The sequence below is a fragment of the Chiloscyllium punctatum genome, chromosome 21 (genome assembly GCF_047496795.1).
Source record: "Chiloscyllium punctatum isolate Juve2018m chromosome 21, sChiPun1.3, whole genome shotgun sequence".
Taxonomy (NCBI): domain Eukaryota; kingdom Metazoa; phylum Chordata; class Chondrichthyes; order Orectolobiformes; family Hemiscylliidae; genus Chiloscyllium; species Chiloscyllium punctatum.
The window spans coordinates 31299172-31325136 of NC_092759.1; positions in this window are offsets into that span (position 1 = coordinate 31299172).

Consider the following 25965-nt stretch of genomic DNA (forward strand, 5'->3'; position numbering starts at 1 on the left):
CACTGATTCAGCCCCTCTGTTTCTCGCCCTCTGTTTCAGCCCCTCTGTTTCAGCCCCTCTGTTTCAGCCCCTCTGTTTCTCGCCCTCTGTTTCAGCCCCTCTGTTTCTCGCACTCTGTTTCAGCACCTCTGTTTCTCGCACTCTGTTTCAGCCCCTCTGTTTCAGCCCCTCTGTTTCAGCCCCTCTGTTTCTCGCCCTCTGTGTCAGCCACTCTGTTTCTCGCCCTTTGTTTCAGCCCCTCTGTTTCTCGCCCTCGGTTTCAGCCCCTCTGTTTCAGCCCCTCTGTTTCTCGCCTTCTGTTTCAGCCCCTCTGATTCAGCCCCTCTGTTTCTCACCCTCTGTTTCAGCCCCTCTGATTCAGTCCCTCTGATTCAGCCCCACTCATTCAGCCCCTCTGATTCAGCCCCTCTGTTTCCTGCCCCTCTGTTTCAGCCCCTCTGTTTCTCGCCCTCTGTTTCAGCCCCTCTGTTTCAGCCCCTCTGTTTCAGGCCCTCTGTTTCAGCCCCTCTGTTTCACGCCCTCTGTTTCTCGCCCTCTGTTTCAGCCCCTCTGGTTCAGCCCCTCTGTTTCAGTCCCTCTGTTTCTCGCCCTCTGTTTCTCGCCCTCTCTTTCAGCCCCTCTGTTTCTCGCCCTCTGTTTCAGCCTCTCTGTTTCTCGCTCTCTGTTTCAGCCCCTCTGTTTCTCGCCCTCTGTTTCAGCCCCTCTGTTTCTCGCCCTCTGTTTCAGCCCCTCTATTTCTCGCCCTCTGTTTCAGCCACTCTGTTTCTCGCCCTCTGTTTCAACCCCTCTGTTTCTCGCCCTCTGTTTCAGCCCCTCTGTTTCTCGCCCTCTGTTTCAGCCCCTCTGTTTCAGCCCCTTTGTTTCTCGCCCTCTGTTTCTCGCCCTCTGTTTCAGCCCCTCTGTTTCTCGCCCTCTGTTTCAGCCTCTCTGTTTCTCGCCCTCTGTTTCAGCCCCTCTGTTTCAGCCCTCTGTTTCAGCACCACTGTTTCAGCCCCTCTGTTTCAGCCCCTCTGTTTCTCGCCCTCTGTTTCATCCCATCTGTTTCTCGCCCTCTGTTTCTCGCCCTCTGTTTCAGCCACTCTGTTTCAGCCCCTCTGTTTCTCGCCCTCTGTTTCAGCCCCACTGTTTCAGCCCCTCTGTTTCAGCCCCTCTGTTTCTCGCCCTCTGTTTGAGCCCCTCTGTTTCAACCCCTCTGATTCAGCCCCTCTGATTCAGCCCCTCTGTTTCTCGCCCTCTGTTTCAGCCCCTCTGTTTCAGCCCCTCTGTTTCAGCCCCTCTGATTCAGCCCCTCTATTTCAGCCCCTCTGTTTCTGTCCCTCTGTTTCTCGCCCTCTGTTTCAGCCCCTCTGTTTCCCCCCTCTGTTTCAGCCACTCTGTTTCTCGCCCTCTGTTTCAGCCCCTCTATTTCTCGCCCTCTGTTTACGCCCCTCTGTTTCAGCACCACTGATTCAGCCCCTCTGTTTCAACCCCTCTGTTTCTCGCCCTCTGTTTCAGCCCCTCTGTTTCTCGCCCTCTGTTTCAGCCCCTCTGTTTCTCGCCCTCTGTTTCAGCACCTCTGTTTCAGCCCCTCTGTTTCAGTCCCTCTGTTTCTCGCCCTCTGTTTCTCGCCCTCTGTTTCAGCCCCTTGGGTTCTCGCCCTCTGTTTCAGCCCCTCTGTTTCTCGCCCTCTGTTTCAGCCCCTCTGTTTCAGCCCCTCTGTTCCAGCCCCTCTGTTTCAGCCCCTCTGTTTCTCGCCCTCTGTTTCAGCCCGTCTGTTTCTCGACCTCTGTTTCAGCCCCTCTGTTTCTCGCCCTCTGTTTCAGCCTCTCTGTTTCTCGCCCTCTGTTTCAGCCCCTCTGTTTCAGCCCCTCTGTTTCAGACCCTCTGTTTCTCGCCCTCGGTTTCAGCCCCTCTGTTTCTGCCCCTCTGATTTAGACCCTCTGTTTCAGCCCCTCTGTTTCAGCCCCTCTGATTCAGCCCCTCTGTTTCAGCCCCTCTGATTCAGCCCCTCTGTTTCAGCCCCTCTATTTCAGACCCTCTGTTTCAGCCCCTCTGTTTCATCCCCTCTGTTTCTCGCCCTCTGTTTCTCAACCTCTGTTTCTCGCCCTCTGTTTCAGCCCATCTCTTTTTCGTAATCTGTTTCAGCCCCTCTGTTTTTCGCCCTCTGTTTCAGCCCCTTGGGTTCTCGCCCTCTGTTTCAGCCCCTCTTTTTCAGCCACTCTGATTCAGCCCCACTGATTCAGCCCCTCTGTTTCTCGCCCTCTGTTTCAGCCCCTCTGTTTCAGCCCCTCTGTTTCTCGCCCTCTGTTTCAGCCCCTCTGTTTCTCGCACTCTGTTTCAGCGCCTCTGTTTCTCGCACTCTGTTTCAGCCCCTCTGTTTCAGCCCCTCTGTTTCAGCCCCTCTGTTTCTCGCCCTCTGTGTCAGCCACTCTGTTTCTCGCCCTTTGTTTCAGCCCCTCTGTTTCGCGCCCTCGATTTCAGCCCCTCTGTTTCAGCCCCTCTGTTTCTCGCCTTCTGTTTCAGCCCCTCTGATTCAGCCCCTCTGTTTCTCACCCTCTGTTTCAGCCCCTCTGATTCAGTCCCTCTGATTCAGCCCCACTCATTCAGCCCCTCTGATTCAGCCCCTCTGTTTCCTGCCCCTCTGTTTCAGCCCCTCTGTTTCTCGCCCTCTGTTTCAGCCCCTCTGTTTCAGCCCCTCTGTTTCAGGCCCTCTGTTTCAGCCCCTCTGTTTCACGCCCTCTGTTTCTCGCCCTCTGTTTCAGCCCCTCTGGTTCAGCCCCTCTGTTTCAGTCCCTCTGTTTCTCGCCCTCTGTTTCTCGCCCTCTCTTTCAGCCCCTCTGTTTCTCGCCCTCTGTTTCAGCCTCTCTGTTTCTCGCTCTCTGTTTCAGCCCCTCTGTTTCTCGCCCTCTGTTTCAGCCCCTCTGTTTCTCGCCCTCTGTTTCAGCCCCTCTATTTCTCGCCCTCTGTTTCAGCCACTCTGTTTCTCGCCCTCTGTTTCAACCCCTCTGTTTCTCGCCCTCTGTTTCAGCCCCTCTGTTTCTCGCCCTCTGTTTCAGCCCCTCTGTTTCAGCCCCTTTGTTTCTCGCCCTCTGTTTCTCGCCCTCTGTTTCAACCCCTCTGTTTCTCGCCCTCTGTTTCAGCCTCTCTGTATCTCGCCCTCTGTTTCAGCCCCTCTGTTTCAGCCCTCTGTTTCAGCACCACTGTTTCAGCCCCTCTGTTTCAGCCCCTCTGTTTCTCGCCCTCTGTTTCATCCCATCTGTTTCTCGCCCTCTGTTTCTCGCCCTCTGTTTCAGCCACTCTGTTTCAGCCCCTCTGTTTCTCGCCCTCTGTTTCAGCCCCTCTGTTTCAGCCCCTCTGTTTCAGCCCCTCTGTTTCTCGCCCTCTGTTTGAGCCCCTCTGTTTCAACCCCTCTGATTCAGCCCCTCTGATTCAGCCCCTCTGTTTCTCGCCCTCTGTTTCAGCCCCTCTGTTTCAGCCCCTCTGTTTCTCGCCCTCTGTTTCTGCCCCTCTGATTTAGCCCCTCTGTTTCAGCCCCTCTGTTTCAGCCCCTCTGTTTCTCGCCCTCTGTTTCAGCCCCTCTGTTTCACGCTCTCTGTTTCAGCCCCTCTGTTTCAGCCCCTCTGTTTCTTGCCCTCTGTTTCTGCACCTCTGTTTCTCACACTCTGTTTCAGCACCTCCATTTCAGCCCCTCTGTTTCTCGCCCTCTGTTTCAGCCCCTCTGTTTCTCGCCCTCTGTTTCAGCCCCTCTGATTCAGCCCCTCTGTTTCTCGCCCTCTGTTTCAGCCCCTCTGTTTCTTGCCCTCTGTTTGAGCCCCTCTGTTTCTCGCCCTCTGTTTCAGCCCCTCTGTTTCAGCCCCTCTGTTTCTGCCCCTCTGTTTCTCGCCCTCTGTTTCAGCCCCTCTGTTTCTCCCCCTCTGTTTCAGCCCCTCTATTTCTCGCCCTCTGTTTAAGCCCCTCTGTTTCAGCACCAATGATTCAGCCCCTCTGTTTCAGCCCCTGTGTTTCTCGCCCTCTGTTTCAGCCCCTCTGTTTCTCGCCCTCTGTTTCAGCCCCTCTGTTTCTTGCCCTCTGTTTGAGCCCCTCTGTTTCTCGCCCTCTGTTTCAGCCCCTCTGTTTCAGTCCCTCTGTTTCTCGCCCTCTGTTTCTCGCCCTCTGTTTCAGCCCCTCTGATTCAGCCCCTCTGTTTCTCGCCCTCTGTTTCAGCCCCTCTGTTTCTTGCCCTCTGTTTGAGCCCCTCTGTTTCTCGCCCTCTGTTTCAGCCCCTCTGTTTCAGCCCCTCTGTTTCTGCCCCTCTGTTTCTCGCCCTCTGTTTCAGCCCCTCTGTTTCTCCCCCTCTGTTTCAGCCCCTCTATTTCTCGCCCTCTGTTTAAGCCCCTCTGTTTCAGCACCAATGATTCAGCCCCTCTGTTTCAGCCCCTGTGTTTCTCGCCCTCTGTTTCAGCCCCTCTGTTTCTCGCCCTCTGTTTCAGCCCCTCTGTTTCTCGCCCTCTGTTTCAGCACCTCTGTTTCAGCCCCTCTGTTTCAGTCCCTCTGTTTCTCGCCCTCTGTTTCTCCCTCTTTTCAGCCCCTCTGCTTCTCGCCCTCTGTTTCAGCCTCTCTGTTTCAGCCCCTCTGTTCCACCCCTCTGTTTCAGCCCCTCTGTTTCTCGCCCTCTGTTTCAGCCCCTCTGTTTCTCGCCCTCTGTTTCTGCCCCTCTGATTTAGCCCCTCTGTTTCAGCCCCTCTGTTTCTCGCCCTCTGTTTCTGCCCCTCTGTTTCAGCCCCTCTGTTTCAGCCCCTCTGTTTCTCGCCCTCTGTTTCAGCCCCTCTGAATCAGCACCTCTGTTTCTCGCCCTCTGTTTCAGCCCCTCTGTTTCTTGCCCTCTGTTTCAGCCCATCAGTTTCTCGCCAATCTGTTTCAGCCCCTCTGTTTCAGCCCCTCTGTTTCTGCCCCTCTGTTTCTCCCCCTCTGTTTCAGCCCCTATGTTTCAGCCCCTCTGTTTCTCGCCCTCTGTTTCAGCCTCTCTGTTTCACGCCCTATTTTTCAGCCCCACCTTTTCAGCCCCTCTGTTTCAGCACCTCTGTTTCTCGCCCTCTGTTTCAACCCCTCTGTTTCTCGCCCTCTGTTTCAGCCCCTCTGTTTCAGTCCCTCTGTTTCTCGCCCTCTGTTTCTCGCCCTCTGTTTCTGCCCCTCTGTTTCTTGCCGTCTGTTTCAGCCCCTCTGTTTCTCGCCCTCTGTTTCAGCCCCTCTGTTTCAGCCCCTCTGTTTCAGCCCCTCTGTTTCTCGCCCTCTGAATCTGCCCGTCTGTTTCTCACACTCTGTTTCCGCCCCTCTGTTTCTCCCCCTCAGTTTCAGCCTCTCTGTTTCACGCCCTCTGTTTCAGCCCCTCTGTTTCAGCCCCTCTATTTCAGCCCCTCTGTTTCAGCCCCTCTGTATCTCGCCCTCGGTTTCAGCCCCTCTGTTTCTCGCCCTCTGATTCAGCCCCTCTGTTTCTCGCCCTCTGTTTCAGCCCCTCTGATTCAGCCCCTCTATTTCAGCCCCTCTGTTTCAGCCCCTCTGTTTCATCCCATCTGTTTCTCGCCCTCTGTTTCTCAACCTCTGTTTCTCGCCCTATGTTTCAGCCCCTCTGTTTCTCGCCCTCTGTTTCTGCCCCTCTGTTTCTCACCCTCTGTTTCAGCACCTCCATTTCAGCCCCTCTGTTTCTCGCCCTCTGTTTCAGCCCCTCTGTTTCTCGCCCTCTGTTTCAGCCCCTCTGATTCAGCCCCTCTGTTTCTCGCCCTCTGTTTCAGCCCCTCTGTTTCTTGCCCTCTGTTTGAGCCCCTCTGTTTCTCGCCCTCTGTTTCAGCCCCTCTGTTTCAGCCCCTCTGTTTCTGCCCCTCTGTTTCTCGCCCTCTGTTTCAGCCCCTCTGTTTCTCCCCCTCTGTTTCAGCCCCTCTGTTTCTCGCCCTCTTTTTCAGCCCCTCTATTTCTCGCCCTCTGTTTAAGCCCCTCTGTTTCAGCACCACTGATTCAGCCCCTCTGTTTCAGCCCCTGTGTTTCTCGCCCTCTGTTTCAGCCCCTCTGTTTCTCGCCCTCTGTTTCAGCCCCTCTGTTTCTCGCCCTCTGTTTCAGCACCTCTGTTTCAGCCCCTCTGTTTCAGTCCCTCTGTTTCTCGCCCTCTGTTTCTCCCTCTTTTCAGCCCCTCTGCTTCTCGCCCTCTGTTTCAGCCTCTCTGTTTCAGCCCCTCTGTTCCAGCCCCTCTGTTTCAGCCCCTCTGTTTCTCGCCCTCTGTTTCAGCCCCTCTGTTTCTCGCCCTCTGTTTCTGCCCCTCTGATTTAGCCCCTCTGTTTCAGCCCCTCTGTTTCAGCCCCTCTGTTTCTCGCCCTCTGTTTCTGCCCCTCTGTTTCAGCCCCTCTGTTTCAGCCCCTCTGTTTCTCGCCCTCTGTTTCAGCCCCTCTGAATCAGCGCCTCTGTTTCTCGCCCTCTGTTTCAGCCCCTCTGTTTCTTGCCCTCTGTTTCAGCCCCTCAGTTTCTCGCCCTCTGTTTCAGCCCCTCTGTTTCAGCCCCTCTGTTTCTGCCCCTCTGTTTCTCGCCCTCTGTTTCAGCCCCTCTGTTTCTCCCCCTCTGTTTCAGCCCCTCTGTTTCAGCCCCTCTGTTTCTCGCCCTCTGTTTCAGCCTCTCTGTTTCACGCCCTATTTTTCAGCCCCACCTTTTCAGCCCCTCTGTTTCAGCCCCTCTGTTTCTCGCCCTCTGTTTCAACCCCTCTGTTTCTCGCCCTCTGTTTCAGCCCCTCTGTTTCAGTCCCTCTGTTTCTCGCCCTCTGTTTCTCGCCCTCTGTTTCAGCCCCTCTGTTTCTCGCCCTCTGTTTCAGCCCCTCTGTTTCTCGCCCTCTGTTTCAGCCCGTCTGTTTCAGCCCCTCTGTTTCAGCCCCTCTGTTTCTCGCCCTCTGAATCAGCACGTCTGTTTCTCACCCTCTGTTTCAGCCCCTCTGTTTCTCGCCCTCTGTTTCAGCCCCTCTGTTTCAGTCCCTCTGTTTCTCGCCCTCTGTTTCTCCCTCTTTTCAGCCCCTCTGCTTCTCGCCCTCTGTTTCAGCCTCTCTGTTTCAGCCCCTCTGTTCCAGCCCCTCTGTTTCAGCCCCTCTGTTTCTCGCCCTCTGTTTCAGCCCCTCTGTTTCTCGCCCTCTGTTTCTGCCCCTCTGATTTAGCCCCTCTGTTTCGGCCCCTCTGTTTCAGCCCCTCTGTTTCTCGCCCTCTGTTTCTGCCCCTCTGTTTCAGCCCCTCTGTTTCAGCCCCTCTGTTTCTCGCCCTCTGTTTCAGCCCCTCTGAATCAGCGCCTCTGTTTCTCGCCCTCTGTTTCAGCCCCTCTGTTTCTTGCCCTCTGTTTCAGCCCCTCAGTTTCTCGCCCTCTGTTTCAGCCCCTCTGTTTCAGCCCCTCTGTTTCTGCCCCTCTGTTTCTCGCCCTCTGTTTCAGCCCCTCTGTTTCTCCCACTCTGTTTCAGTCCCTCTGTTTCAGCCCCTCTGTTTCTCGCCCTCTGTTTCAGCCTCTCTGTTTCACGCCCTATTTTTCAGCCCCACCTTTTCAGCCCCTCTGTTTCAGCCCCTCTGTTTCTCGCCCTCTGTTTCAACCCCTCTGTTTCTCGCCCTCTGTTTCAGCCCCTCTGTTTCAGTCCCTCTGTTTCTCGCCCTCTGTTTCTCGCCCTCTGTTTCAGCCCCTCTGTTTCTTGCCCTCTGTTTCAGCCCCTCTGTTTCTCGCCCTCTGTTTCAGCCCCTCTGTTTCAGCCCCTCTGTTTCAGCCCCTCTGTTTCTCGCCCTCTGAATCAGCACGTCTGTTTCTCACCCTCTGTTTCAGCCCCTCTGTTTCTCGCCCTCTGTTTCAGCCCCTCTGTTTCAGCCCCTCTGTTCCAGCCCCTCTGTTTCAGCCCCTCTGTTTCTCGCCCTCTGTTTCAGCCCGTCTGTTTCTCGACCTCTGTTTCAGCCCCTCTGTTTCTCGCCCTCTGTTTCAGCCTCTCTGTTTCTCGCCCTCTGTTTCAGCCCCTCTGTTTCTGCCCCTCTGATTTAGACCCTCTGTTTCAGCCCCTCTGTTTCAGCCCCTCTGATTCAGCCCCTCTGTTTCAGCCCCTCTGATTCAGCCCCTCTATTTCAGCCCCTCTGTTTCTGTCCCTCTGTTTCTCGCCCTCTGTTTCAGCCCCTCTGTTTCCCCCCTCTGTTTCAGCCACTCTGTTTCTCGCCCTCTGTTTAAGCCCCTCTGTTTCAGCACCACTGATTCAGCCCCTCTGTTTCAACCCCTCTGTTTCTCGCCCTCTGTTTCAGCCCCTCTGTTTCTCGCCCTCTGTTTCAGCCCCTCTGTTTCTCGCCCTCTGTTTCAGCACCTCTGTTTCAGCCCCTCTGTTTCAGTCCCTCTGTTTCTCGCCCTCTGTTTCTCGCCCTCTGTTTCAGCCCCTCTGCTTCTCGCCCTCTGTTTCAGCCCCTCTGTTTCTCGCCCTCTGTTTCAGCCCCTCTGTTTCAGCCCCTCTGTTCCAGCCCCTCTGTTTCAGCCCCTCTGTTTCTCGCCCTCTGTTTCAGCCCGTCTGTTTCTCGACCTCTGTTTCAGCCCCTCTGTTTCTCGCCCTCTGTTTCAGCCTCTCTGTTTCTCGCCCTCTGTTTCAGCCCCTCTGTTTCAGCCCCTCTGTTTCAGACCCTCTGTTTCTCGCCCTCGGTTTCAGCCCCTCTGTTTCTGCCCCTCTGATTTAGACCCTCTGTTTCAGCCCCTCTGTTTCAGCCCCTCTGATTCAGCCCCTCTGTTTCAGCCCCTCTGATTCAGCCCCTCTGTTTCAGCCCCTCTATTTCAGACCCTCTGTTTCAGCCCCTCTGTTTCATCCCCTCTCTTTCTCGCCCTCTGTTTCTCAACCTCTGTTTCTCGCTCTCTGTTTCAGCCCCTCTGTTTTTCGTAATCTGTTTCAGCCCCTCTGTTTTTCGCCCTCTGTTTCAGCCCCTTGGGTTCTCGCCCTCTGTTTCAGCCCCTCTTTTTCAGCCACTCTGATTCAGCCCCACTGATTCAGCCCCTCTGTTTCTCGCCCTCTGTTTCAGCCCCTCTGTTTCAGCCCCTCTGTTTCAGCCCCTCTGTTTCTCGCCCTCTGTTTCAGCCCCTCTGTTTCTCGCACTCTGTTTCAGCGCCTCTGTTTCTCGCACTCTGTTTCAGCCCCTCGGTTTCAGCCCCTCTGTTTCAGCCCCTCTGTTTATCGCCCTCTGTGTCAGCCACTCTGTTTCTCGCCCTTTGTTTCAGCCCCTCTGTTTCTCGGCCTCGGTTTCAACCCCTCTGTTTCAGCCCCTCTGTTTCTCGCCTTCTGTTTCAGCCGCTCTGATTCAGCCCCTCTGTTTCTCACCCTCTGTTTCAGCCCCTCTGATTCAGTCCCTCTGATTCAGCCCCACTCATTCAGCCCCTCTGATTCAGCCCCTCTGTTTCCTGCCCCTCTGTTTCAGCCCCTCTGTTTCTCGCCCTCTGTTTCAGCCCCTCTGTTTCAGCCCCTCTGTTTCAGGCCCTCTGTTTCAGCCCCTCTGTTTCACGCCCTCTGTTTCTCGCCCGCTGTTTCAGCCCCTCTGGTTCAGCCCCTCTGTTTCAGTCCCTCTGTTTCTCGCCCTCTGTTTCTCGCCCTCTCTTTCAGCCCCTCTGTTTCTCGCCCTCTGTTTCAGCCTCTCTGTTTCTCGCTCTCTGTTTCAGCCCCTCTGTTTCTCGCCCTCTGTTTCAGCCCCTCTGTTTCTCGCCCTCTGTTTCAGCCCCTCTATTTCTCGCCCTCTGTTTCAGCCACTCTGTTTCTCGCCCTCTGTTTCAACCCCTCTGTTTCTCGCCCTCTGTTTCAGCCCCTCTGTTTCAGCCCTCTGTTTCAGCACCACTGTTTCAGCCCCTCTGTTTCAGCCCCTTTGTTTCTCGCCCTCTGTTTCTCGCACTCTGTTTCAGCACCTCTGTTTCTCGCCCTCTGTTTCAGCCTCTCTGTTTCTCGCCCTCTGTTTCAGCCCCTCTGTTTCAGCCCTCTGTTTCAGCACCACTGTTTCAGCCCCTCTGTTTCAGCCCCTCTGTTTCTCGCCCTCTGTTTCATCCCATCTGTTTCTCGCCCTCTGTTTCTCGCCCTCTGTTTCAGCCACTCTGTTTCAGCCCCTCTGTTTCTCGCCCTCTGTTTCAGCCCCTCTGTTTCAGCCCCTCTGTTTCAGCCCCTCTGTTTCTCGCCCTCTGTTTCAGCCCCTCTGTTTCAACCCCTCTGATTCAGCCCCTCTGATTCAGCCCCTCTGTTTCTCGCCCTCTGTTTCAGCCCCTCTGTTTCAGCACCTCTGTTTCTCGCCCTCTGTTTCTGCTTCTCTGACTTAGCCCCTCTGTTTCAGCCCCTCTGTTTCAGCCCCTTTGTTTCTCGCCCTCTGTTTCAGCCCCTCTGTTTCACGCTCTCTGTTTCAGCCCCTCTGTTTCAGCCCCTCTGTTTCTTACCCTCTGTTTCTGCCCCTCTGTTTCTCACCCTCTGTTTCAGCACCTCCGTTTCAGCCCCTCTGTTTCTCGCCCTCTGTTTCAGCCCCTCTGTTTCTCGCCCTCTGTTTCAGCCCCTCTGATTCAGCCCCTCTGTTTCTCGCCCTCTGTTTCAGCCCCTCTGTTTCTTGCCCTCTGTTTGAGCCCCTCTGTTTCTCGCCCTCTGTTTCAGCCCCTCTGTTTCAGCCCCTCTGTTTCTGCCCCTCTGTTTCTCGCCCTCTGTTTCAGCCCCTCTGTTTCTCCCCCTCTGTTTCAGCCCCTCTGTTTCTCGCCCTCTGTTTCAGCCCCTCTATTTCTCGCCCTCTGTTTAAGCCCCTCTGTTTCAGCACCACTGATTCAGCCCCTCTGTTTCAGCCCCTGTGTTTCTCGCCCTCTGTTTCAGCCCCTCTGTTTCTCGCCCTCTGTTTCAGCCCCTCTGTTTCTCGCCCTCTGTTTCAGCACCTCTGTTTCAGCCCCTCTGTTTCAGTCCCTCTGTTTCTCGCCCTCTGTTTCTCCCTCTTTTCAGCCCCTCTGCTTCTCGCCCTCTGTTTCAGCCTCTCTGTTTCAGCCCCTCTGTTCCACCCCTCTGTTTCAGCCCCTCTGTTTCTCGCCCTCTGTTTCAGCCCCTCTGTTTCTCGCCCTCTGTTTCTGCCCCTCTGATTTAGCCCCTCTGTTTCAGCCCCTCTGTTTCAGCCCCTCTGTTTCTCGCCCTCTGTTTCTGCCCCTCTGTTTCAGCCCCTCTGTTTCAGCCCCTCTGTTTCTCGCCCTCTGTTTCAGCCCCTCTGAATCAGCGCCTCTGTTTCTCGCCCTCTGTTTCAGCCCCTCTGTTTCTTGCCCTCTGTTTCAGCCCCTCAGTTTCTCGCCCTCTGTTTCAGCCCCTCTGTTTCAGCCCCTCTGTTTCTGCCCCTCTGTTTCTCCCCCTCTGTTTCAGCCCCTCTGTTTCAGCCCCTCTGTTTCTCGCCCTCTGTTTCAGCCTCTCTGTTTCACGCCCTATTTTTCAGCCCCACCTTTTCAGCCCCTCTGTTTCAGCCCCTCTGTTTCTCGCCCTCTGTTTCAACCCCTCTGTCTCTCGCCCTCTGTTTCAGCCCCTCTGTTTCAGTCCCTCTGTTTCTCGCCCTCTGTTTCTCGCCCTCTGTTTCAGCCCCTCTGTTTCTTGCCGTCTGTTTCAGCCCCTCTGTTTCTCGCCCTCTGTTTCAGCCCCTCTGTTTCTCGCCCTCTGAATCAGCCCGTCTGTTTCTCACCCTCTGTTTCAGCCCCTCTGTTTCTCCCCCTCAGTTTCAGCCTCTCTGTTTCACGCCCTCTGTTTCAGCCCCTCTGTTTCAGCCCCTCTATTTCAGCCCCTCTGTTTCAGCCCCTCTGTATCTCGCCCTCGGTTTCAGCCCCTCTGTTTCTCGCCCTCTGATTCAGCCCCTCTGTTTCTCGCCCTCTGTTTCAGCCCCTCTGATTCAGCCCCTCTGTAACTGCCCCTCTGATTCAGCCCCTCTATTTCAGCCCCTCTATTTCAGCCCCTCTGTTTCAGCCCCTCTGTTTCATCCCATCTGTTTCTCGCCCTCTGTTTCTCAACCTCTGTTTCACGCCCTATGTTTCAGCCCCTCTGTTTCTCGCCCTCTGTTTCTGCCCCTCTGTTTCTCACCCTCTGTTTCAGCACCTCCGTTTCAGCCCCTCTGTTTCTCGCCCTCTGTTTCAGCCCCTCTGTTTCTCGCCCTCTGTTTCAGCCCCTCTGATTCAGCCCCTCTGTTTCTCGCTCTCTGTTTCAGCCCCTCTGTTTCTCGCCCTCTGTTTGAGCCCCTCTGTTTCTCGCCCTCTGTTTCAGCCCCTCTGTTTCAGCCCCTCTGTTTCTGCCCCTCTGTTTCTCGCCCTCTGTTTCAGCCCCTCTGTTTCTCCCCCTCTGTTTCAGCCCCTCTGTTTCTCGCCCTCTGTTTCAGCCCCTCTATTTCTCGCCCTCTGTTTAAGCCCCTCTGTTTCAGCACCACTGATTCAGCCCCTCTGTTTCAGCCCCTGTGTTTCTCGCCCTCTGTTTCAGCCCCTCTGTTTCTCGCCCTCTGTTTCAGCCCCTCTGTTTCTCGCCCTCTGTTTCAGCACCTCTGTTTCAGCCCCTCTGTTTCAGTCCCTCTGTTTCTCGCCCTCTGTTTCTCCCTCTTTTCAGCCCCTCTGCTTCTCGCCCTCTGTTTCAGCCTCTCTGTTTCAGCCCCTCTGTTCCAGCCCCTCTGTTTCAGCCCCTCTGTTTCTCGCCCTCTGTTTCAGCCCCTCTGTTTCTCGACCTCTGTTTCTGCCCCTCTGATTTAGCCCCTCTGTTTCAGCCCCTCTGTTTCAGCCCCTCTGTTTCTCGCCCTCTGTTTCTGCCCCTCTGTTTCAGCCCCTCTGTTTCAGCCCCTCTGTTTCTCGCCCTCTGTTTCAGCCCCTCTGAATCAGCGCCTCTGTTTCTCGCCCTCTGTTTCAGCCCCTCTGTTTCTTGCCCTCTGTTTCAGCCCCTCAGTTTCTCGCCCTCTGTTTCAGCCCCTCTGTTTCAGCCCCTCTGTTTCTGCCCCTCTGTTTCTCGCCCTCTGTTTCAGCCCCTCTGTTTCTCCCCCTCTGTTTCAGCCCCTCTGTTTCAGCCCCTCTGTTTCTCGCCCTCTGTTTCAGCCTCTCTGTTTCACGCCCTATTTTTCAGCCCCACCTTTTCAGCCCCTCTGTTTCAGCCCCTCTGTTTCTCGCCCTCTGTTTCAACCCCTCTGTTTCTCGCCCTCTGTTTCAGCCCCTCTGTTTCAGTCCCTCTGTTTCTCGCCCTCTGTTTCTCGCCCTCTGTTTCAGCCCCTCTGTTTCTTGCCCTCTGTTTCAGCCCCTCTGTTTCTCGCCCTCTGTTTCAGCCCCTCTGTTTCAGCCCCTCTGTTTCAGCCCCTCTGTTTCTCGCCCTCTGAATCAGCACGTCTGTTTCTCACCCTCTGTTTCAGCCCCTCTGTTTCTCCCCCTCAGTTTCAGCCTCTCTGTTTCACGCCCTCTGTTTCAGCCCCTCTGTTTCAGCCCCTCTATTTCAGCCCCTCTGTTTCAGCCCCTCTGTATCTCGCCCTCGGTTTCAGCCCCTCTGTTTCTCGCCCTCTGATTCAGCCCCTCTGTTTCTCGCCCTCTGTTTCAGCCCCTCTGATTCAGCCCCTCTGTAACTGCCCCTGTGATTCAGCCCCTCTATTTCAGCCCCTCTATTTCAGCCCCTCTGTTTCAGCCCCTCTGTTTCATCCCATCTGTTTCTCGCCCTCTGTTTCTCAACCTCTGTTTCTCGCCCTATGTTTCAGCCCCTCTGTTTTTCGTCCTCTGTTTCAGCCCCTCTGTTTCTCGTCCTCTGTTTCAGCCCCTCTGTTTCTCGCCCTCTGTTTCTCGCCCTCTGTTTCAGCCCCTCTGTTTCAGCCCCGCTGTTTCTCGCCCTCTGTTTCAGCCCCTCTGTTTCAGCCCCTCTGTTTCAGCCCCTCTGTTTCTCGCCCTCTGTTTCAGCCCCTCTGTTTCAACCCCTCTGATTCAGCCCCTCTGATTCAGCCCCTCTGTTTCTCGCCCTCTGTTTCAGCCCCTCTGTTTCAGCCCCTCTGTTTCTCGCCCTCTGTTTCTGCCAATCTGATTTAGCCCCTCTGTTTCAGCCCCTCTGTTTCTCGCCCTCTGTTTCAGCCCCTCTGTTTCACGCTCTCTGTTTCAGCCCCTCTGTTTCAGCCCCTCTGTTTCAGCCCCTCTGTTTCTCGCCCTCTGTTTCTGCCCCTCTGTTTCTCACCCTCTGTTTCAGCACCTCCGTTTCAGCCCCTCTGTTTCTCGTCCTCTGTTTCAGCCCCTCTGTTTCTCGCCCTCTGTTTCAGCCCCTCTGATTCAGCCCCTCTGTTTCTCGCCCTCTGTTTCAGCCCCTCTGTTTCTTGCCCTCTGTTTGAGCCCCTCTGTTTCTCGCCCTCTGTTTCAGCCCCTCTGTTTCTGCCCCTCTGTTTCTGCCCCTCTGTTTCTCGCCCGCTGTTTCAGCCTCTCTGTTTCTCCCCCTCTGTTTCAGCCCCTCTGTTTCTCGCCCTCTATTTCAGCCCCTCTATTTCTCGCCCTCTGTTTAAGCCCCTCTGTTTCAGCACCACTGATTCAGCCCCTCTGTTTCAGCCCCTGTGTTTCTCGCCCTCTGTTTCAGCCCCTCTGTTTCTCGCCCTCTGTTTCAGCCCCTCTGTTTCTCACCCTCTGTTTCAGCACCTCTGTTTCAGCCCCTCTGTTTCAGTCCCTCTGCTTCTCGCCCTCTGTTTCAGCCCCTCTGTTTCAGCCCCTCTGTTCCAGCCCCTCTGTTTCAGCCCCTCTGTTTCTCGCCCTCTGTTTCAGCCCCTCTGTTTCTCGCCCTCTGTTTCTGCCCCTCTGATTTAGCCCCTCTGTTTCAGCCCCTCTGTTTCAGCCCCTCTGTTTCTCGCCCTCTGTTTCTGCCCCTCTGTTTCAGCCCCTCTGTTTCAGCCCCTCTGTTTCTCGCCCTCTGTTTCAGCCCCTCTGAATCAGCGCATCTGTTTCTCGCCATCTGTTTCAGCCCCTCTGTTTCAGCCCCTCTGTTTCAGCCCCTCTGATTCAGCCCCTCTGTTTCAGTCCCTCTGCTTCTCGCCCTCTGTTTCAGCCCCTCTGTTTCAACCCCTCTGATTCAGCCCCTCTGATTCAGCCCCTCTGTTTCTCGCCCTCTGTTTCAGCCCCTCTGTTTCAGCCCCTCTGTTTCAGCCCCTCTGATTCAGCCCCTCTATTTCAGCCCCTCTGTTTCTGTCCCTCTGTTTCTCGCCCTCTGTTTCAGCCCCTCTGTTTCCCCCCTCTGTTTCAGCCACTCTGTTTCTCGCCCTCTGTTTCAGCCCCTCTATTTCTCGCCCTCTGTTTACGCCCCTCTGTTTCAGCACCACTGATTCAGCCCCTCTGTTTCAACCCCTCTGTTTCTCGCCCTCTGTTTCAGCCCCTCTGTTTCTCGCCCTCTGTTTCAGCCCCTCTGTTTCTCGCCCTCTGTTTCAGCACCTCTGTTTCAGCCCCTCTGTTTCAGTCCCTCTGTTTCTCGCCCTCTGTTTCTCGCCCTCTGTTTCAGCCCCTTGGGTTCTCGCCCTCTGTTTCAGCCCCTCTGTTTCTCGCCCTCTGTTTCAGCCCCTCTGTTTCAGCCCCTCTGTTCCAGCCCCTCTGTTTCAGCCCCTCTGTTTCTCGCCCTCTGTTTCAGCCCGTCTGTTTCTCGACCTCTGTTTCAGCCCCTCTGTTTCTCGCCCTCTGTTTCAGCCTCTCTGTTTCTCGCCCTCTGTTTCAGCCCCTCTGTTTCAGCCCCTCTGTTTCAGACCCTCTGTTTCTCACCCTCGGTTTCAGCCCCTCTGTTTCTGCCCCTCTGATTTAGACCCTCTGTTTCAGCCCCTCTGTTTCAGCCCCTCTGATTCAGCCCCTCTGTTTCAGCCCCTCTGATTCAGCCCCTCTGTTTCAGCCCCTCTATTTCAGACCCTCTGTTTCAGCCCCTCTGTTTCATCCCCTCTGTTTCTCGCCCTCTGTTTCTCAACCTCTGTTTCTCGCCCTCTGTTTCAGCCCATCTCTTTTTCGTAATCTGTTTCAGCCCCTCTGTTTTTCGCCCTCTGTTTCAGCCCCTTGGGTTCTCGCCCTCTGTTTCAGCCCCTCTTTTTCAGCCACTCTGATTCAGCCCCACTGATTCAGCCCCTCTGTTTCTCGCCCTCTGTTTCAGCCCCTCTGTTTCAGCCCCTCTGTTTCTCGCCCTCTGTTTCAGCCCCTCTGTTTCTCGCACTCTGTTTCAGCGCCTCTGTTTCTCGCACTCTGTTTCAGCCCCTCTGTTTCAGCCCCTCTGTTTCAGCCCCTCTGTTTCTCGCCCTCTGTGTCAGCCACTCTGTTTCTCGCCCTTTGTTTCAGCCCCTCTGTTTCGCGCCCTCGATTTCAGCCCCTCTGTTTCAGCCCCTCTGTTTCTCGCCTTCTGTTTCAGCCCCTCTGATTCAGCCCCTCTGTTTCTCACCCTCTGTTTCAGCCCCTCTGATTCAGTCCCTCTGATTCAGCCCCACTCATTCAGCCCCTCTGATTCAGCCCCTCTGTTTCCTGCCCCTCTGTTTCAGCCCCTCTGTTTCTCGCCCTCTGTTTCAGCCCCTCTGTTTCAGCCCCTCTGTTTCAGGCCCTCTGTTTCAGCCCCTCTGTTTCACGCCCTCTGTTTCTCGCCCTCTGTTTCAGCCCCTCTGGTTCAGCCCCTCTGTTTCAGTCCCTCTGTTTCTCGCCCTCTGTTTCTCGCCCTCTCTTTCAGCCCCTCTGTTTCTCGCCCTCTGTTTCAGCCTCTCTGTTTCTCGCTCTCTGTTTCAGCCCCTCTGTTTCTCGCCCTCTGTTTCAGCCCCTCTGTTTCTCGCCCTCTGTTTCAGCCCCTCTATTTCTCGCCCTCTGTTTCAGCCACTCTGTTTCTCGCCCTCTGTTTCAACCCCTCTGTTTCTCGCCCTCTGTTTCAGCCCCTCTGTTTCTCGCCCTCTGTTTCAGCCCCTCTGTTTCAGCCCCTTTGTTTCTCGCCCTCTGTTTCTCGCCCTCTGTTTCAACCCCTCTGTTTCTCGCCCTCTGTTTCAGCCTCTCTGTATCTCGCCCTCTGTTTCAGCCCCTCTGTTTCAGCCCTCTGTTTCAGCACCACTGTTTCAGCCCCTCTGTTTCAGCCCCTCTGTTTCTCGCCCTCTGTTTCATCCCATCTGTTTCTCGCCCTCTGTTTCTCGCCCTCTGTTTCAGCCACTCTGTTTCAGCCCCTCTGTTTCTCGCCCTCTGTTTCAGCCCCTCTGTTTCAGCCCCTCTGTTTCAGCCCCTCTGTTTCTCGCCCTCTGTTTGAGCCCCTCTGTTTCAACCCCTCTGATTCAGCCCCTCTGATTCAGCCCCTCTGTTTCTCGCCCTCTGTTTCAGCCCCTCTGTTTCAGCCCCTCTGTTTCTCGCCCTCTGTTTCTGCCCCTCTGATTTAGCCCCTCTGTTTCAGCCCCTCTGTTTCAGCCCCTCTGTTTCTCGCCCTCTGTTTCAGCCCCTCTGTTTCACGCTCTCTGTTTCAGCCCCTCTGTTTCAGCCCCTCTGTTTCTTGCCCTCTGTTTCTGCACCTCTGTTTCTCACACTCTGTTTCAGCACCTCCATTTCAGCCCCTCTGTTTCTCGCCCTCTGTTTCAGCCCCTCTGTTTCTCGCCCTCTGTTTCAGCCCCTCTGATTCAGCCCCTCTGTTTCTCGCCCTCTGTTTCAGCCCCTCTGTTTCTTGCCCTCTGTTTGAGCCCCTCTGTTTCTCGCCCTCTGTTTCAGCCCCTCTGTTTCAGCCCCTCTGTTTCTGCCCCTCTGTTTCTCGCCCTCTGTTTCAGCCCCTCTGTTTCTCCCCCTCTGTTTCAGCCCCTCTATTTCTCGCCCTCTGTTTAAGCCCCTCTGTTTCAGCACCAATGATTCAGCCCCTCTGTTTCAGCCCCTGTGTTTCTCGCCCTCTGTTTCAGCCCCTCTGTTTCTCGCCCTCTGTTTCAGCCCCTCTGTTTCTCGCCCTCTGTTTCAGCACCTCTGTTTCAGCCCCTCTGTTTCAGTCCCTCTGTTTCTCGCCCTCTGTTTCTCCCTCTTTTCAGCCCCTCTGCTTCTCGCCCTCTGTTTCAGCCTCTCTGTTTCAGCCCCTCTGTTCCACCCCTCTGTTTCAGCCCCTCTGTTTCTCGCCCTCTGTTTCAGCCCCTCTGTTTCTCGCCCTCTGTTTCTGCCCCTCTGATTTAGCCCCTCTGTTTCAGCCCCTCTGTTTCTCGCCCTCTGTTTCTGCCCCTCTGTTTCAGCCCCTCTGTTTCAGCCCCTCTGTTTCTCGCCCTCTGTTTCAGCCCCTCTGAATCAGCACCTCTGTTTCTCGCCCTCTGTTTCAGCCCCTCTGTTTCTTGCCCTCTGTTTCAGCCCATCAGTTTCTCGCCAATCTGTTTCAGCCCCTCTGTTTCAGCCCCTCTGTTTCTGCCCCTCTGTTTCTCCCCCTCTGTTTCAGCCCCTATGTTTCAGCCCCTCTGTTTCTCGCCCTCTGTTTCAGCCTCTCTGTTTCACGCCCTATTTTTCAGCCCCACCTTTTCAGCCCCTCTGTTTCAGCACCTCTGTTTCTCGCCCTCTGTTTCAACCCCTCTGTTTCTCGCCCTCTGTTTCAGCCCCTCTGTTTCAGTCCCTCTGTTTCTCGCCCTCTGTTTCTCGCCCTCTGTTTCTGCCCCTCTGTTTCTTGCCGTCTGTTTCAGCCCCTCTGTTTCTCGCCCTCTGTTTCAGCCCCTCTGTTTCAGCCCCTCTGTTTCAGCCCCTCTGTTTCTCGCCCTCTGAATCTGCCCGTCTGTTTCTCACACTCTGTTTCCGCCCCTCTGTTTCTCCCCCTCAGTTTCAGCCTCTCTGTTTCACGCCCTCTGTTTCAGCCCCTCTGTTTCAGCCCCTCTATTTCAGCCCCTCTGTTTCAGCCCCTCTGTATCTCGCCCTCGGTTTCAGCCCCTCTGTTTCTCACCCTCTGATTCAGCCCCTCTGTTTCTCGCCCTCTGTTTCAGCCCCTCTGATTCAGCCCCTCTATTTCAGCCCCTCTGTTTCAGCCCCTCTGTTTCATCCCATCTGTTTCTCGCCCTCTGTTTCTCAACCTCTGTTTCTCGCCCTATGTTTCAGCCCCTCTGTTTCTCGCCCTCTGTTTCTGCCCCTCTGTTTCTCACCCTCTGTTTCAGCACCTCCATTTCAGCCCCTCTGTTTCTCGCCCTCTGTTTCAGCCCCTCTGTTTCTCGCCCTCTGTTTCAGCCCCTCTGTTTCTCCCCCTCTGTTTCAGCCCCTCTGTTTCTCGCCCTCTTTTTCAGCCCCTCTATTTCTCGCCCTCTGTTTAAGCCCCTCTGTTTCAGCACCACTGATTCAGCCCCTCTGTTTCAGCCCCTGTGTTTCTCGCCCTCTGTTTCAGCCCCTCTGTTTCTCGCCCTCTGTTTCAGCCCCTCTGTTTCTCGCCCTCTGTTTCAGCACCTCTGTTTCAGCCCCTCTGTTTCAGTCCCTCTGTTTCTCGCCCTCTGTTTCTCCCTCTTTTCAGCCCCTCTGCTTCTCGCCCTCTGTTTCAGCCTCTCTGTTTCAGCCCCTCTGTTCCAGCCCCTCTGTTTCAGCCCCTCTGTTTCTCGCCCTCTGTTTCAGCCCCTCTGTTTCTCGCCCTCTGTTTCTGCCCCTCTGATTTAGCCCCTCTGTTTCAGCCCCTCTGTTTCAGCCCCTCTGTTTCTCGCCCTCTGTTTCTGCCCCTCTGTTTCAGCCCCTCTGTTTCAGCCCCTCTGTTTCTCGCCCTCTGTTTCAGCCCCTCTGAATCAGCGCCTCTGTTTCTCGCCCTCTGTTTCAGCCCCTCTGTTTCTTGCCCTCTGTTTCAGCCCCTCAGTTTCTCACCCTCTGTTTCAGCCCCTCTGTTTCAGCCCCTCTGTTTCTGCCCCTCTGTTTCTCGCCCTCTGTTTCAGCCCCTCTGTTTCTCCCCCTCTGTTTCAGCCCCTCTGTTTCAGCCCCTCTGTTTCTCGCCCTCTGTTTCAGCCTCTCTGTTTCACGCCCTATTTTTCAGCCCCACCTTTTCAGCCCCTCTGTTTCAGCCCCTCTGTTTCTCGCCCTCTGTTTCAACCCCTCTGTTTCTCGCCCTCTGTTTCAGCCCCTCTGTTTCAGTCCCTCTGTTTCTCGCCCTCTGTTTCTCGCCCTCTGTTTCAGCCCCTCTGTTTCTCGCCCTCTGTTTCAGCCCCTCTGTTTCTCGCCCTCTGTTTCAGCCCGTCTGTTTCAGCCCCTCTGTTTCAGCCCCTCTGTTTCTCGCCCTCTGAATCAGCACGTCTGTTTCTCACCCTCTGTTTCAGCCCCTCTGTTTCTCGCCCTCTGTTTCAGCCCCTCTGTTTCAGTCCCTCTGTTTCTCGCCCTCTGTTTCTCCCTCTTTTCAGCCCCTCTGCTTCTCGCCCTCTGTTTCAGCCTCTCTGTTTCAGCCCCTCTGTTCCAGCCCCTCTGTTTCAGCCCCTCTGTTTCTCGCCCTCTGTTTCAGCCCCTCTGTTTCTCGCCCTCTGTTTCTGCCCCTCTGATTTAGCCCCTCTGTTTCGGCCCCTCTGTTTCAGCCCCTCTGTTTCTCGCCCTCTGTTTCTGCCCCTCTGTTTCAGCCCCTCTGTTTCAGCCCCTCTGTTTCTCGCCCTCTGTTTCAGCCCCTCTGAATCAGCGCCTCTGTTTCTCGCCCTCTGTTTCAGCCCCTCTGTTTCTTGCCCTCTGTTTCAGCCCCTCAGTTTCTCGCCCTCTGTTTCAGCCCCTCTGTTTCAGCCCCTCTGTTTCTGCCCCTCTGTTTCTCGCCCTCTGTTTCAGCCCCTCTGTTTCTCCCACTCTGTTTCAGTCCCTCTGTTTCAGCCCCTCTGTTTCTCGCCCTCTGTTTCAGCCTCTCTGTTTCACGCCCTATTTTTCAGCCCCACCTTTTCAGCCCCTCTGTTTCAGCCCCTCTGTTTCTCGCCCTCTGTTTCAACCCCTCTGTTTCTCGCCCTCTGTTTCAGCCCCTCTGTTTCAGTCCCTCTGTTTCTCGCCCTCTGTTTCTCGCCCTCTGTTTCAGCCCCTCTGTTTCTTGCCCTCTGTTTCAGCCCCTCTGTTTCTCGCCCTCTGTTTCAGCCCCTCTGTTTCAGCCCCTCTGTTTCAGCCCCTCTGTTTCTCGCCCTCTGAATCAGCACGTCTGTTTCTCACCCTCTGTTTCAGCCCCTCTGTTTCTCGCCCTCTGTTTCAGCCCCTCTGTTTCAGCCCCTCTGTTCCAGCCCCTCTGTTTCAGCCCCTCTGTTTCTCGCCCTCTGTTTCAGCCCCTCTGTTTCTCGACCTCTGTTTCAGCCCCTCTGTTTCTCGCCCTCTGTTTCAGCCTCTCTGTTTCTCGCCCTCTGTTTCAGCCCCTCTGTTTCTGCCCCTCTGATTTAGACCCTCTGTTTCAGCCCCTCTGTTTCAGCCCCTCTGATTCAGCCCCTCTGTTTCAGCCCCTCTGATTCAGCCCCTCTATTTCAGCCCCTCTGTTTCTGTCCCTCTGTTTCTCGCCCTCTGTTTCAGCCCCTCTGTTTCCCCCCTCTGTTTCAGCCACTCTGTTTCTCGCCCTCTGTTTAAGCCCCTCTGTTTCAGCACCACTGATTCAGCCCCTCTGTTTCAACCCCTCTGTTTCTCGCCCTCTGTTTCAGCCCCTCTGTTTCTCGCCCTCTGTTTCAGCCCCTCTGTTTCTCGCCCTCTGTTTCAGCACCTCTGTTTCAGCCCCTCTGTTTCAGTCCCTCTGTTTCTCGCCCTCTGTTTCTCGCCCTCTGTTTCAGCCCCTCTGCTTCTCGCCCTCTGTTTCAGCCCCTCTGTTTCTCGCCCTCTGTTTCAGCCCCTCTGTTTCAGCCCCTCTGTTCCAGCCCCTCTGTTTCAGCCCCTCTGTTTCTCGCCCTCTGTTTCAGCCCGTCTGTTTCTCGACCTCTGTTTCAGCCCCTCTGTTTCTCGCCCTCTGTTTCAGCCTCTCTGTTTCTCGCCCTCTGTTTCAGCCCCTCTGTTTCAGCCCCTCTGTTTCAGACCCTCTGTTTCTCGCCCTCGGTTTCAGCCCCTCTGTTTCTGCCCCTCTGATTTAGACCCTCTGTTTCAGCCCCTCTGTTTCAGCCCCTCTGATTCAGCCCCTCTGTTTCAGCCCCTCTGATTCAGCCCCTCTGTTTCAGCCCCTCTATTTCAGACCCTCTGTTTCAGCCCCTCTGTTTCATCCCCTCTCTTTCTCGCCCTCTGTTTCTCAACCTCTGTTTCTCGCCCTCTGTTTCAGCCCCTCTGTTTTTCGTAATCTGTTTCAGCCCCTCTGTTTTTCGCCCTCTGTTTCAGCCCCTTGGGTTCTCGCCCTCTGTTTCAGCCCCTCTTTTTCAGCCACTCTGATTCAGCCCCACTGATTCAGCCCCTCTGTTTCTCGCCCTCTGTTTCAGCCCCTCTGTTTCAGCCCCTCTGTTTCAGCCCCTCTGTTTCTCGCCCTCTGTTTCAGCCCCTCTGTTTCTCGCACTCTGTTTCAGCGCCTCTGTTTCTCGCACTCTGTTTCAGCCCCTCGGTTTCAGCCCCTCTGTTTCAGCCCCTCTGTTTATCGCCCTCTGTGTCAGCCACTCTGTTTCTCGCCCTTTGTTTCAGCCCCTCTGTTTCTCGGCCTCGGTTTCAACCCCTCTGTTTCAGCCCCTCTGTTTCTCGCCTTCTGTTTCAGCCCCTCTGATTCAGCCCCTCTGTTTCTCACCCTCTGTTTCAGCCCCTCTGATTCAGTCCCTCTGATTCAGCCCCACTCATTCAGCCCCTCTGATTCAGCCCCTCTGTTTCCTGCCCCTCTGTTTCAGCCCCTCTGTTTCTCGCCCTCTGTTTCAGCCCCTCTGTTTCAGCCCCTCTGTTTCAGGCCCTCTGTTTCAGCCCCTCTGTTTCACGCCCTCTGTTTCTCGCCCGCTGTTTCAGCCCCTCTGGTTCAGCCCCTCTGTTTCAGTCCCTCTGTTTCTCGCCCTCTGTTTCTCGCCCTCTCTTTCAGCCCCTCTGTTTCTCGCCCTCTGTTTCAGCCTCTCTGTTTCTCGCTCTCTGTTTCAGCCCCTCTGTTTCTCGCCCTCTGTTTCAGCCCCTCTGTTTCTCGCCCTCTGTTTCAGCCCCTCTATTTCTCGCCCTCTGTTTCAGCCACTCTGTTTCTCGCCCTCTGTTTCAACCCCTCTGTTTCAGTCCCTCTGTTTCAGCCCCTCTGTTTCAGCCCTCTGTTTCAGCACCACTGTTTCAGCCCCTCTGTTTCAGCCCCTTTGTTTCTCGCCCTCTGTTTCTCGCACTCTGTTTCAGCACCTCTGTTTCTCGCCCTCTGTTTCAGCCTCTCTGTTTCTCGCCCTCTGTTTCAGCCCCTCTGTTTCAGCCCTCTGTTTCAGCACCACTGTTTCAGCCCCTCTGTTTCAGCCCCTCTGTTTCTCGCCCTCTGTTTCATCCCATCTGTTTCTCGCCCTCTGTTTCTCGCCCTCTGTTTCAGCCACTCTGTTTCAGCCCCTCTGTTTCTCGCCCTCTGTTTCAGCCCCTCTGTTTCAGCCCCTCTGTTTCAGCCCCTCTGTTTCTCGCCCTCTGTTTCAGCCCCTCTGTTTCAACCCCTCTGATTCAGCCCCTCTGATTCAGCCCCTCTGTTTCTCGCCCTCTGTTTCAGCCCCTCTGTTTCAGCACCTCTGTTTCTCGCCCTCTGTTTCTGCTTCTCTGACTTAGCCCCTCTGTTTCAGCCCCTCTGTTTCAGCCCCTTTGTTTCTCGCCCTCTGTTTCAGCCCCTCTGTTTCACGCTCTCTGTTTCAGCCCCTCTGTTTCAGCCCCTCTGTTTCTTACCCTCTGTTTCTGCCCCTCTGTTTCTCACCCTCTGTTTCAGCACCTCTGTTTCAGCCCCTCTGTTTCAGTCCCTCTGTTTCTCGCCCTCTGTTTCTCCCTCTTTTCAGCCCCTCTGCTTCTCGCCCTCTGTTTCAGCCTCTCTGTTTCAGCCCCTCTGTTCCAGCCCCTCTGTTTCAGCCCCTCTGTTTCTCGCCCTCTGTTTCAGCCCCTCTGTTTCTCGCCCTCTGTTTCTGCCCCTCTGATTTAGCCCCTCTGTTTCAGCCCCTCTGTTTCAGCCCCTCTGTTTCTCGCCCTCTGTTTCTGCCCCTCTGTTTCAGCCCCTCTGTTTCAGCCCCTCTGTTTCTCGCCCTCTGTTTCAGCCCCTCTGAATCAGCGCCTCTGTTTCTCGCCCTCTGTTTCAGCCCCTCTGTTTCTTGCCCTCTGTTTCAGCCCCTCAGTTTCTCGCCCTCTGTTTCAGCCCCTCTGTTTCAGCCCCTCTGTTTCTGCCCCTCTGTTTCTCGCCCTCTGTTTCAGCCCCTCTGTTTCTCCCCCTCTGTTTCAGCCCCTCTGTTTCAGCCCCTCTGTTTCTCGCCCTCTGTTTCAGCCTCTCTGTTTCACGCCCTATTTTTCAGCCCCACCTTTTCAGCCCCTCTGTTTCAGCACCTCTGTTTCTCGCCCTCTGTTTCAACCCCTCTGTTTCTCGCCCTCTGTTTCAGCCCCTCTGTTTCAGTCCCTCTGTTTCTCGCCCTCTGTTTCTCGCCCTCTGTTTCAGCCCCTCTGTTTCTCGCCCTCTGTTTCAGCCCCTCTGTTTCTCGCCCTCTGTTTCAGCCCGTCTGTTTCAGCCCCTCTGTTTCAGCCCCTCTGTTTCTCGCCCTCTGAATCAGCACGTCTGTTTCTCACCCTCTGTTTCAGCCCCTCTGTTTCTCGCCCTCTGTTTCAGCCCCTCTGTTTCAGTCCCTCTGTTTCTCGCCCTCTGTTTCTCCCTCTTTTCAGCCCCTCTGCTTCTCGCCCTCTGTTTCAGCCTCTCTGTTTCAGCCCCTCTGTTCCAGCCCCTCTGTTTCAGCCCCTCTGTTTCTCGCCCTCTGTTTCAGCCCCTCTGTTTCTCGCCCTCTGTTTCTGCCCCTCTGATTTAGCCCCTCTGTTTCGGCCCCTCTGTTTCAGCCCCTCTGTTTCTCGCCCTCTGTTTCTGCCCCTCTGTTTCAGCCCCTCTGTTTCAGCCCCTCTGTTTCTCGCCCTCTGTTTCAGCCCCTCTGAATCAGCGCCTCTGTTTCTCGCCCTCTGTTTCAGCCCCTCTGTTTCTTGCCCTCTGTTTCAGCCCCTCAGTTTCTCGCCCTCTGTTTCAGCCCCTCTGTTTCAGCCCCTCTGTTTCTGCCCCTCTGTTTCTCGCCCTCTGTTTCAGCCCCTCTGTTTCTCCCACTCTGTTTCAGTCCCTCTGTTTCAGCCCCTCTGTTTCTCGCCCTCTGTTTCAGCCTCTCTGTTTCACGCCCTATTTTTCAGCCCCACCTTTTCAGCCCCTCTGTTTCAGCCCCTCTGTTTCTCGCCCTCTGTTTCAACCCCTCTGTTTCTCGCCCTCTGTTTCAGCCCCTCTGTTTCAGTCCCTCTGTTTCTCGCCCTCTGTTTCTCGCCCTCTGTTTCAGCCCCTCTGTTTCTTGCCCTCTGTTTCAGCCCCTCTGTTTCTCGCCCTCTGTTTCAGCCCCTCTGTTTCAGCCCCTCTGTTTCAGCCCCTCTGTTTCTCGCCCTCTGAATCAGCACGTCTGTTTCTCACCCTCTGTTTCAGCCCCTCTGTTTCTCGCCCTCTGTTTCAGCCCCTCTGTTTCAGCCCCTCTGTTCCAGCCCCTCTGTTTCAGCCCCTCTGTTTCTCGCCCTCTGTTTCAGCCCGTCTGTTTCTCGACCTCTGTTTCAGCCCCTCTGTTTCTCGCCCTCTGTTTCAGCCTCTCTGTTTCTCGCCCTCTGTTTCAGCCCCTCTGTTTCTGCCCCTCTGATTTAGACCCTCTGTTTCAGCCCCTCTGTTTCAGCCCCTCTGATTCAGCCCCTCTGTTTCAGCCCCTCTGATTCAGCCCCTCTATTTCAGCCCCTCTGTTTCTGTCCCTCTGTTTCTCGCCCTCTGTTTCAGCCCCTCTGTTTCCCCCCTCTGTTTCAGCCACTCTGTTTCTCGCCCTCTGTTTAAGCCCCTCTGTTTCAGCACCACTGATTCAGCCCCTCTGTTTCAACCCCTCTGTTTCTCGCCCTCTGTTTCAGCCCCTCTGTTTCTCGCCCTCTGTTTCAGCCCCTCTGTTTCTCGCCCTCTGTTTCAGCACCTCTGTTTCAGCCCCTCTGTTTCAGTCCCTCTGTTTCTCGCCCTCTGTTTCTCGCCCTCTG